Raw genomic sequence first — 13,391 nt, 5'->3', positions numbered from 1 at the left:
GCATAATTTCAAATCCGGGCACGAAAGTAGGTATTTTTCTCCGTTGAACAAGGTTGCAACCCTGCATAAATCGACAAAACACTCGCACAACGCGCGATGGACCAGTACACTATTGCCATAATGTGTGTTACAGAATCGAAATAACAAGTAACAATAAGTACTCGTAAATGTAAGAAATAGACATTATCTTAATTTGAAATGCATTATTTGACCTTAGGAAATGTTCCACATTCCAAAATAGTACGTTAGCAATGTAAAAAAGTGTGAAATAAATGATTTATAGGTGTCAGCCCCATAGTAAACAAAGCATTTACGATGTTATTTTAATGCCAAGAGAACTAAACCTCCCAACCTAACCATGAAAGCATTATTATTAAAATGTTAAGGAAACTAAAGCTGATCCGTCCAACCTAACTACGAAAGCATGTATTGAACAAAATCTTAAGTAATCCCTAAAACTCCGCAGTGTGTGTTAACAGCAGTAAATCGAACTCGAGCCATGTTAAAATTGCATTCCTAGCAAGATGAAATCGCAATAAAACATAGGAACTTGAGCTGTTTTATGTAATGTAAAAGTGGCTCCAGCGTTAGGAAAGCACAAATAACAGACATATTTGATCCCAAAGAATGGCCCTCTAAAGCTAAAACCTGCAATTTTCAAGTATATTCGCTGCTTTTTGTTAGTAAAAACTGTTTGTATGTACAGTAAAATAGCTAAAGAACATGCAAAAAATAACTATCAGTACCAAACCTAACAATCATAACCTAAGTACATAAAATTACTATATCTGCTGTTGTGGAAAGTCGTTTTGGGGTGCTATATTCACTTGCATGAAACCTTCCAGCTGTTCTGCTTCCCAGTAAAGACAAACACTTCATATACCATACAAAATATTTCGGAATAATTTAACAATACAGGGAATTTATCCAATTTGTTTGAAATTTGGGATACTTACTAATTTGGGGGCAGGTGAAACCAGCCAATTTCTAACATACCTTTAACAGGGACTCTATACAAAGCAGGGAAGCCGGAGCAGAGCGGAGGTGGGGCTGCGTTAGCGGTTGGGGGCGGTAGGTAAATTACCCCAGGGGTGGAGCCCGGAATCTGTGGGAAATTTAGAAATCGAGGGTGTAGAAATAAGAACTTGGTAACACTTTACTATACCTGAGACAGATTTCTTCAAATTTACAGGAGAAAGTACTTATGTAAATCATTTTCTGTAGCGTTGTTGATGTTCAGGAATGTAGTTTTGATCCATTTTAATGCGAATGCATGTGGTTTTCTACGTAAATCTATTTCCGACGCACTATTGCTGCTGCCGCCATTTGCTTTCTGCATGAGAGCACAATGTTCCATGTGTATGATGACGTAAACACCGTAGTCAGTGTTTCAACCCTCGCAGTCTTTTCGCTATAATATGATGTGCCGTTGTCCGTATATGCTAAATTGAATGAAGGGAGTGCTAATGGAACCTAGCCCAAGAGGCCTAACCTAACCTAGTAGGCATACCTTGTCCCCGTGATGGTTCGTGGGGCTATCGTGAATTTTTGGGCTAACGTCAATCTTTTTTGGGGCTAAACGTGGATGGTTTTTGGGGCTAACATCAATGGTTTAATAATTACTCTTTATGTCGAAAATTGAACATTTTTCGGGAAAAAATATCGTGAAGTGTTTTTAATTTTTTTTTAAATTTAGGTATTTTTCGGTGAACAAGGATACAACACTGCATGCACACTCCAAATCGACAAAACACTGGCACAACGAGCGATGAACAGGTAAGCTATCGCAATATTGTGTGGAAATAAGGAAGAACAGTAAGTACTTGTAAATCTAAGAAATATGCATTATTTTCGTTAGAAATTCATTATTTCACCTAAATAAATGTTCCCGAATGCAGAATAGTACGTTAGCAATGTAAAAAAGTGTATCATTGACAGGTGTCTCAGGTATAGTAAAGTAGTACCAAGAACTTAATTTAGATTATTTTGCTATTTCCACGTGTGAGAGCCAAATTTTACCTGCAGATTCGTGATTAGGGGGGTAAAATTAGTGAGTATGCCGAATTTCAAACAAAATGGAGAAATTCCCGGTATTGTAAAATCGCTCCAATATTTCAATTGAAACATGTACGTACAATGATAACGCGTAATTACTACCATCACGACCAAATTCTTAAAATTAATCATATACGTACCTTGAAATGATACAGTTTCCGCTCCGTGTTTGCACGCAAGGGCGAAATGTGTCAAGTGGTAGACGAATCACATACTACTCACCAAGGTTATTAGAAGTATAGGTTGGGCCAATCCGTTGTTTACTCGTGATGACGAAACGACGGTAAGAGGTGAATTTATCCATGAAATGAATTCCAAATCTATGCGCTAGTGTTGCACTATGCAGATAGGAAACCATGCCCAAAAACTGAACTCACGAAATCGAGTACACAAATGAGCATTTCCACCCATTTACATTTTGTGGCTTCAGACAAATTGAAAATAAATATAAATAGGTACTTATTGTTATGCGGGACAGAATATTATTGATCGGAACGGGATTTTTTTAAAATCCCGACATTCGGGACGGGAAATATTCGCAATTTCTCGACTAGTCGGGAAATCTCAAATTCTCATTTTCATCTTAAGTGATTTTCTTTTGCATTTCTGGAATGAAAACTAACAATTTCCGATAAGTTCCAGACACTTGTAATGTAGAAAACGTCAAGAATTAATACCGTTTTAAAATGACCATTCGGTATTTCCCGACTGCTCGGGATCCAGAAATTTAGGGAAGTCATTTGCTAAAGTCGGGATAGGGACGGAATTTTTCTTTCCGATCCCGGTCCCGACTTTTCGAGATACCGCACACCACTTGTTATTATTATTTATTTTAGTTCAGCACAAGATACATCTTCCAAGTACGTTGAACATAATATATACGTTATATACGTTTTTCAAAAGGATTCTTCGGTCAAGGAGCTTTGGATTCGTGTGGAAACGCTAACGTGAATCATGCTAATGCTAGAATCTGCAGTGCGCATTTCTGCCCAGAAGATTATGTAATCTGAAAAGTCAACTTTTAGGTTTACATCGAAGAAAGATCCTTAAGCAAGATACCTTCGACTCCTTATTATGAGCAGGAATGTAGGGAGTATAATCCTGGTAAATACTTCGCCTACCATTTCTTTGCCATTGGTGTACAATTCTCTCTCGCTTTTTCCCTACATATTCACATAAAGCAATAAAAATACAAACTGCTAACTTTTCATTGAGTTGCTGTTTTAAGTCCACTTTATGCACAGTAAGGCTAATCGGGACTGGACCTACAGTTTAAAGTGGGATCCGAACCACTTGTGCCTCCACCGGGTATCGAACCCGGGACCCCTTGATTACAAGGCAATGACGCTACCACTGCGCCATGGGGGAGGCCCCATGCTAACTTTTCATTCCATTTTGGTTATTCATTAAACGATACGTGTTTGTATTTATATTTGATAAATTTACTTTGCTCTTCCGGCCATTTAAGTCAATTGAGATTATGAAGAAGTGATAAAATAGATGAATGGCCAATCACATTTCCCCTTACTTACAAGAGCGACCACATGAAAAAGAACCTTCCTCCTCTTCCGTTTAACTCTGACTATAAGAGAGCATGCTGCACTCTCCCCCTCCCCTCCACACGGGAGTACGGTGCACAGGAGTCGCGAGTCTGCGCAGGTTTCTTTGCTTGTGGTTCCACTATAATAGTAATATAAAATTGTACACTCACCTCACTTAGTTCTCCGGCAGTTTGTTTCTTTATACATCATATTTGGAGAAGATACAATTCAATCTATAGTTGTACGCGTACGTACACTGTACACACCTTATTACTGACTTCCTTGACCCTGGATGTACAGGCATAGTACAGGGTCAAGGAAAACAAAGAAATGAGCATAATTTTCTCTTCGGTGAAGATATTGAACCTAAACCAAAAAAAAACAACTCAAATAATGAATTCGACAGTGTAAATTGATGAGATTCAGTAAATCATTTGATGAAGTGAACTAATTCTGAGTGGATTAATCGCAAAGGACATAGTCAGCTCAGATCCTATTACTTCTTCATGGTATGTGACGTAAAGTTTTCGCCCAACCGTTTGACGGCGTTAGTGGTTATCGCATCTCCTTTTCCACAGCCTGTAGTACACATCCTCATCTAGACATTGTTCTTGTTCTGGTGTTTAATATTTGCATACTGCAACACTGTCGTTTTGTCATTTCACGTGACTTCACATTGAAGTGATGCATTCACTTGGCCGGTCACACGTCATCGCACGCAAAAACTTCAACCGTTACCATGGTTTTGGGCCAGGGCTGCTACTCACCACGTATAGAGCGCGGGGGTTATCTCTTGTCGCACAACACATTATCAACCTTCTGTACTGCGGCGCGATTCACGAACTGTTAGTAGTCCGATATGTAGTCTAATATGTAGCCACGTCAGGCTTGTGGTCAAATTTGTAGTCATTTCCTGAATTTGCGATTCTTGAAACTGTCTACAGCGGTCTACAGGTTACAGTCGACTACATATCGGGCTACAGTTGTAGACAGTTCTTGTAGGACCCTTTTTAACCCTCCTAGAGAGGGCTACAGCGAACTACATTCGTCATATTCTGTGTTTGTGTATGACATCCAACTTCAAAGAAGAAAATAGAGCTACCAAAATGGCCCATAATCTGTGTTTTCACGTTTTCGAAAAGCAGAAGGAAATGACAGTGGGCATTTGCGTGTACTTAAAACACATCTTTGAGATATCGGAAATCCTTTTTCTGTTTCGAAAATATCTTCATAGTAATTTGTCACTGAACAGGAGGTGCCGGATTGATCAAAATTATGGAACCTCATTTTCCCAACAAAAGGATTGTTTCTCTCAACCTCCTGTAATCCAAGTTAGTAATAATAATAATTATCCATATCTTGCACTAATTTATATGAAAATACACTTCCACGAGCAGATTAAGTTTGGTAGGCATAATTTGTTAGCACCTCTTTGCAGGCATTCCTGCTCGTGCACAATACATTTCAAAACATAATTTATCTTGTAATTAATACTTTGTGCAACTTTTAACTGTGCTAATTAGTTTCTCCAAGTTTCTAACTTACTCCCGCAATCATTTCCAGTTTTGTAAACACTTTCTAATAATCCTATAAAATTTGTGAAAAATCATGAAACATTCGGAACTGTTACCTAGGATTTCATGCGATTTAAAAACAGCAATTTCATCTTCTACAGACCATAAATAATAACCACTCATTTTGAATCTACACATTTACACATTGTATACTTAGAACATAGTGTAGATAGAGCACGTTGTATACTTAGGGCATAGTGTAGATAGAGCACATATTATCTGCTAGAACAAAACAGTACACTGTACTGACACAAACACATGTAAACATTTAGAGTTTGTTGTGACGATTATGTGTTCATTACCATGTGCAAACTATATATATATTTTTTATTTTTCTCAGGTTCCAAGTTCATTCTGGCTTCCCTGGGATCCAGACTCAGGAGCATTAATGCAAGGCACGGTATGGGATTTGTGCTTGGGAAGTGTATTGTACATAAACTTCTCAGTTCAAATCCTGTATCAGCCAGCATAAAACATCTTTCGATGCATATAAAATATTAGGGATATCACTATTATAAACAAGAAGCACTATATTTCCTCTATTGGCAACCCCTCAGCACATTCATGTTTAATTATGTAACACTACTTATCTTTTAACGGTTAAAAAATTGTGGTAGCAATTATTGTAAAACAACATAACTTTCAAAATAGTTAATACATGAGAGGAAATATTTTCCTGTAGTTTACGGTTATTACAAGCATAAGAAAACAGTTTTTCTTTGTGACATTTCAGGAGAACACACGCTCCTTTCATCAGACATTTATTTTCGTTTTGACTAAAGATACAGTTATAACAATGGTTAGTAATTTTTTAAACAATGAGAGGAAATTGCATTAGAACATGATTTTTTAAAAATTAATTTGGTGCACCAAAGCATTCCAGTGTAAATAGGTAAAGAGGTTAGTGTAACAGTTCGTTATATCGGAGACACATTAAAATTGGATATTTTGTGTTTCGCATGGTTCGTACTTACCAATTGTGTATTGTGAAACATAGTTCAAGGTGCCATTATGCTTTTTACACAAAAACAAACACAATTTTTCATATAGAGAGTAGTTTTTATTATTCCTTTTTTCGCTTCCGTAACACACAATATGGTGGGCAGAGGTTGACTACTGTTGTAGGTATGCAGTGTTTCCAACCTTCTTTACCGAAAAATACCTACTATCGTGTTCGTCACATGTGCAAATTGTACATTATGCATGGGTAGCTGACGGATAGCCCCACAAACCATTTCTGATAAGGTTAGGCACGCATAGTTAAAAAAGGGGGGTTGGAAACTGACAGGGGGTTACATCATCAAACGTATGTAGCATCCAGTTCACGTAGCGAAAGCAATGGCACTTGTGCGTCGCTGAGATGTTTCTCTTGAAAAATACATGATTTCCCGGTCAAATAGATTCCAGGATGAAAGAAAATACCTCGATGAACGTTGTAAGTAGTTTCTTCTGTAAAAATGAAGTAATGTGTCTCCGATATAACGAACTGTTATCGAGGTTAGCAAAGTTTGCTATGATGCCAGGAGTTAAGGGTTCAAATCCTTCCCAGGACATGGATGTTATTGTGAGTGTCCTTTCGTCAATTTAAACATGCCATTCCTCATCCCCATCTTCATGATTAGCCAAAAGTAGCAGAAGACCAATGCAATAAATAAATCAATAAACGGGTTAAAACAGAGCATTTTTATTTTAAATCTATAATCCCATATGGTTGGTTCTTTCATTATTGTGTGATTTTAGGTATGACTTGAGATGACCGGACCCCTTTCCGATTTTCTTCATATTTGACATACTCACTAATTGAGGCCTCCTAAACACGAATCTGAAGTTAAAATTTTTCGGTCACGTCTAGAAATTGCGAACCATTGACGCTAGCCTCACGAACCATTGGCACATGATTAGGTTAGTTTCGGTTAGGTTAGGCAAACATAGTTAAAATTTGGTGTCGTGGTAGTATCAGGATCTAGAAATTGGAAATAATTGCGAACCATTGGCGCATGGTTAGGTTAGTTCAGTTAGGATAGGCAAACATAGTTAAAATTTGGTGTCGTGGTAGTATCAGGAATATATATATTTGTTTGTGAAACAAAAAAATTTCTCGAAAATCGACAGTTTCCATTCCGAAAACTAACGCCTTATTTTAGCTTATTTTGCAATTTCTAGATGTTTCCGACAAATTTTAACTTCAGATTCGTGATTAGGAGGCCTCAATTAGTGAGTATGCCAAATGTGAAGAAAATCGGAGAGGGGTCCGGTCATCTCAAGTCGTTCCGTGATTTCTAATCCAAATTGTTACAAATGTCAACATTTCTTTTTTGTTATCAACAGGAATGCAAGGTATATTCTGGAGTGTATCAAATTGTGATGTGTGTAACTTTTAAGAATTCCTTGACATTCTCATTGAATGAAATTTCTGTAAATTTGAGGTGTAAGCAAATGTGATGTGAGTGGTTGTCTTATACATAGATATTACATGAGCAGCTAACAGCAGCTTGGTGTTACATGCTAAAACACCAAACCTACTAGCATATGCATCTGATAGCAAAAACAAACATCTGAAAAGGTTAGGCTGGTTAAGTTTGATTTATTTCTGATCTCAGATGCAGGTGTGAGTAGGTTAGGTACGTCACGGTTTGGTGCTTTTACCATACTCCAAGTTGCTGTCACTAGCTGCTTATAGATAATGCAAATGTATGTTGTTGTTTTTTTGCCAGGTGGTGGCAGTACTAGTCCATCTTCTTGGCAACAAACAATGAATGACTGTCTGCTGAGAATACCATACAGTATAACATGGGACATGAAAATCGTCCTTAAAGAAAAAAGAAGTAACATGTAGGCCTATCTTTTATGTTTCCGTAGTATGTGCATTCAGTCAGAAATCAAATTCATATGTACAAATGTAGCATGTAACATGACAATATTTTATTCATCAATTAAAAGTTTGGCCAAGTTCAAGGCATGAACAATTTTTGAGCACAAAAACATTCAAAAGTTTGTTCTAATAATTAGTGACATTTGTAATCCGTGAACCTTGAACTTAATTTTCGCTAGTGATTCCAATTGTTCAGATTCTACTTTACTAGGTTCGATACTCAGTGGAGGTACATAGTGGCCCGATTAGCTGGGAATTTCTATTTACAACTGTTATCAATTGTACTCTACTGTTTTCTTGGAAATCTACTGAAACTGAATGGTTTTCTACCAAACACCTACAGTAGATCTAATGTACAGCAAAGAGAAAAAATAATAGGCAAATAGTTCATATCTTTTCATTTTTTTCATTCCACATCATATGTTGCTTTAAAGAATGGAATTCTGCTGAAGTGAAGCACATATTGTCCTCCACTTTTTTTACATTTTCATTTAAATTTCACATTGTGTAGAACAGACCAAATAAAAACTGTTATGGACAACTCGCCTACCATTTCTTTAACATATTGGCTGTAAATATAAATTGTCATTCCTCATGATAAACGATTTGTTTTCATATCTGCTTGAAAATCTACACACAGTAGATGTTTCAAAACACCTGTTGATGTACTGAAAACAGTACAGAAGAGACACTAAAAGTGTAAATCATTTCTTTAGTATTATTTTTAATGTGTATGTAATGTGCTTAGCATAAGATGATGGCTGCTCAGCAGGGCTATTTGTGCATAAAGTTGAGTAAAGAGAAACAGTTCGTACGAAACTGGCAACGTTAATCTTAATGGGTTTGAACAGGTTAAGGAAACGTAGACGTTCCTGCTACGAATAATGGCAAAGCATGAAAAATCAGCTGCCCGATCCTGTGGCCGAGTGGTTAGCACATCGCGCTGAGATTCCAAGGGTCCTGGGTTCGAATCCCGGTCGCGCTTGGTTGTTTGCGAATGTCCATTCATCTATTTCATCACTCATCCCATCTTCGCAAATTAGCCAAGAGGCACAAAACGCGAAGTAAAATAAACTGGTACTACTTTACTATACCGGAGACACCTATCAATGTTTTATTTCGCAATTTTTTACATTGCTAACGTACTATTCTGCATTGCGGAACATTTCTTTAGGTGAAATAATGAATTTCTAACGAAAATAATGTCTATTTCTTACAATAACGAGTCCTTACTACATTCCCGAACATCAACAACGCTACAGAAAATGATTTGCGTAAGTACTTTCTCCTGTAAATTTGAAGAAATCCGTCTCCGGTATAGTAAAGTGTTACCAATACACTAAATCAATCAATCAATCAATCATGAAAAATCAGCTGCCTTTACATTTTGCATCATTCAATTGCAACACATAAGAAAAATAGTATTCCTTAGTTCTGCCGCATATGTTTCAACAGTGACATACAGTAGAAGGTAAGGTAAAACATAGCATCTGTTATTAAATTTCGTGTATTTACACACAATTGCTTTAATTCAACGAGTATTTTCACTTTATACAAATTACTTTGCGGTTACGCGTACATTACAAAGTACATACTTGAAGTACAGTCTTGACGGAAGTGACGTCACCTAGTGCAGTTCGAAAGCGCCAAGCAAACGAGTGTACAAGACCAGAGGACGCAGCACACGAGCGGTGCACACTTGCGATCTGTGCTTGCTTTTCATTTGTTAAAAAAATGGACGTCGGAAGTCAATCAGCTGGTAGTTGTAGTTCTTCCATTGTGTGGAAATGTAAGTAAACAAGTTTTTAAAATACTATGTAATTTTATTTATTGGTTTTATTCATATATGCGTGGTTTCTTTCTTCTATAGTGAGAAGGTGTTTAAAAGTGAGAAAACAATTTCTTTTCCCGCGATCGTAAACCATGTTGCGGAATGTGTGAAAATTAATTTGAAAGAGCAAATTTCTTTCATATTTCTATAATTAATAACGTGCTGTGTTATATAAACTGCACGCCGAGTCATGTGTGTGTTGTTCACGGAAAACAAGAGTGGCACATACAGTCGATGTTTGATAATTTTAGTTTCGAAGCAACTTTTGTTGCATTCCTCACTTGTGTTGGCGCTGCAGTCGAAGTGCAGTTCGAAAGCTTTCCGCTTCCAGGCTTCAAGACCGCACTGCGAGTATGCTCTCGAAGTATGCTAGCTTCAAGTATGGTCTTGCAGCTTTCGGACACAGCCTAAACTAGTTTTCTGTGCATTCTGCGTAAACAAACAACTCTCGGAATCTCGAAGTACGACATGCATCGATAATGTCAAGGAAATATCACAACAATCGATTAAAATATCGATTATTTCCATAGATATTGCTTAGTTTCGCCAAGTTCACCACTTTCCTTGTAGCCGTGCGCTGTAGACAATTACAAATGTAGTCGATTCTTAGTAGACGGTTTCGTGAATCGCACTTTACTACATCTTTTACTACTAAAAACTACTACTTCGTTGTAGACTCGATTTTGTAGTCATTTTCGTGAATCGCCCTGCTGATCTCTTTACTTTTAGGCTAGATCAGTCGCGAAGCGTCATAAGAGGCCCGGAGGTCGGGCCTACCCTAATATAATTGGCTATTACGGATTTTTTTATTACTTATCATTTCATTAAAATTTCGGTAACCACCAAACGTCTCTAATTCCCTTATTTTCGTATTTTTCACCTTGATACTTATATATTCTGCATTCGTAAGGATTCTTCTATTTCGCGTTTCGTTTTTTGCAGGCAAATAATCTCAATTTTCGAAATATGGAGTATTTTTATTTTCTTCGCTTTTGCTTGCGTTACACGCGATATGGCGGAGAAATCTTGACTAGCGTAGTCCATGATCAGTGGTTATGCAGTGTTGCGACCTTCTTCATGGCAAAATATCTAGGTACTAGTATGGAGAATACGTAAGTATGAATGTGGAAAATACGAAAATAAGGGAATTAGAGACGTTTGGTGGTTACTGAAATTTTAATGATATGGATAACAACATAGGCCTTTAGCCTAAAAATAAACTTCAGTCTGCTGACGTCAGAACGCAAGGTAGCAAAAGTGTTGTGCGATAAGTGATTGAAATAAAACAAAGCAACTGAAACCATTGGCGCGTGGATAGGTTAGTAGGGCCACGCAAAGGTTTCAATAGTGAAAAAGATAGCCCCACGAACCATTGGCGCTAGCCCCACGAACCATTGGCGCGTGGATAGGTTAGTAGGGCCACGCAAAGGTTTCAATATTGAAAAAGATAGCCCCACGAACCATTGGCGCGTGGATAGGTTAGTAGGGCCACGCAAAGGTTTCAATAGTGAAAAAGATAGCCCCACGAACCATTGGCGCGTGGATAGGTTAGTAGGGCCACGCAAAGGTTTCAATAGTGAAAAAGATAGCCCCACGAACCATTGGCGCTAGCCCCACAAACCATTGGCGCTAGCCCCACGAACCATTGGCGCGTGGATAGGTTAGTAGGGCCACGCAAAGGTTTCAATAGTTAAAAATTGGTTTCGAAAAAAATATTCGTAGCCCCACACACCATTCTCGGATAGCCCCACGAACGATTCACGGATAGCTCCACGAACCATTCACGGATAGCCCCACGAACCATTCATAAATAGCCCCACAAACCATTCACGGATAGCCCCACGAACCATTCATGGATAGCCCCACGAACCATTCACGGATAGCCCCACGAACCATACATAAATAGCCCACGAACCATTCACAAATAGCCTTAGAGATACTGGGCGAAAGGGGGGGTTATAGCCCCCATCAAACTCACATTGAGCACGCCACTGATCCTGTGCACGTCATGTTGTCGCAAGTTCGTAATCAGAAATGATGAACAGTAACTCACGTTTATTTACGTTCTAGAACTGTTACACAGTTACAAAATCGCGTATTTGGAAACACTGACCGGTTGTTACGTCATGAAACGCTCGCAAATATTTGGTTCACGTAGTAGACGGATATCAAGGGAACAGCTTTCGTGCATTGGAGTGACATTAATGTCTAAAATTACATGATTTACCGGCAAAAAATTTCAACGAGGTGAAAACAAACTTCCAAGACCTTCCTAAAGTATAAATAAACCCATTTCGGTAAGTACTTTCTCCTGTAAAATTGAAGAAATACGTTTTGGGGATACGAAAATTTTACCCTTCCATCTCTGCCAGAGACTATATCGTCGCATGTTGTGCCACTTCTCCGAGGGCCTCAGCTGGGAGCTTATTATTGAAAGTCAACACCTAGCTCACGAGTGAGTTTTCTCGTTCGCTAGCCAAGTCGGTCGCCAGCCGAAAAGCGAGTTGAGCAGATAACGGATTCGGGGTCTCGAGTTGCATGTGAGTGAAATGTTGGCTGGCAAGAGAGGCTACTGTACCATCAGCCAATGGCGTTGCGACTTTTTCCATCTCGGTCATGCACAGCTGGTCGCGGACAATTTTGTTTCGTCTGCAATGAAATACAGAATGAGATGTATCGATACTCTTTTTCACGTATGATCTCAATGCACGGATGTGTTAAGTGTTAAATGTGGGTGACATCGCATACAATTAATGACCGTGCTGTGCCATCTGGAAATAGCAGTAAAACTCTTCCACGGTTGACAAAGATATGAAGAATAAGTGAAGTTCTGTTGCTGCGTAAAGGCAAGTATCCATTCTATTTTTAATATAAAAATAATTATTGTATTTGTTGAATGGAAATACAGTTATGAGTTTATTAAAACCGTATGCACCATTCATAAGCAAGGATGTCTTCGATCTAATCTAATTTAAATTGTTGCGAACATGCGAAATTGTGCGAAGACGCACAATCTAATAAAACGGTGCCTAGTGGTGAAAAAGTTTAGTTTGGTACACAAACGTTATTCAGGTCTGGATGTTGTGTTACTCACAGACCTCATTTCTATTATTGCTCGACACAAAAATACTCCAAGCAGAAAGTAACCACAAAAAAATACAACTTGTGCTTATGTGTGTCTGTATTTTGCTTCTTTTCTATTTTAAGCCACTTTTCTTCATTTTTAGCCTAATTTTGTTATTCTACTGTGAAAGCTTGTATTACGTACTTTGAATCTCCACCTGTATTTAAGAATGATTTTCATTATTGTTACTGTGTTTTTCCAATTTTCCAATTCCATTGTTATAATGATACACATTATTTTCTACTTGAATCGAATTCCGTACATCACTATAAGCACATGTTGAACATGTTTCACTATTATTTAACTCGTTTTTATGTGCAGATCGATTTTTCAACATGTTTCTGTAGGCTTACATCAGTAGGTTAGGGTTGGTGCCCTTAGCGTTATAATTATA

General features: G+C 38.0%; 1 protein-coding gene across 1 annotated transcript in view; it reads right to left on the bottom strand.

Moving 5' to 3' along the window:
- The window catches only part of LOC145996725 (uncharacterized), a 39,045-nt gene extending 36,829 nt beyond the window's left edge, over positions 1-2,216 (bottom strand). Inside the window, exon 1 of the mRNA XM_083133251.1 lies at positions 2,196-2,216. The gene's annotated coding sequence lies outside the window, so the exon portion shown is untranslated. The remainder of the gene's footprint in view (positions 1-2,195) is intronic.
- Between the last annotated feature and the right edge of the window lie 11,175 nt (positions 2,217-13,391).

This window comes from Lepisma saccharinum, chromosome 13, assembly GCF_977018435.1.
Source record: "Lepisma saccharinum chromosome 13, izLepSacc3.1, whole genome shotgun sequence".
In the NCBI taxonomy this organism is placed as follows: Eukaryota; Metazoa; Arthropoda; class Insecta; order Zygentoma; family Lepismatidae; genus Lepisma; species Lepisma saccharinum.
The sequence above is the reverse complement of the archived record's forward strand: the minus strand, read 5'-3'. Positions and strand labels throughout refer to the sequence as shown.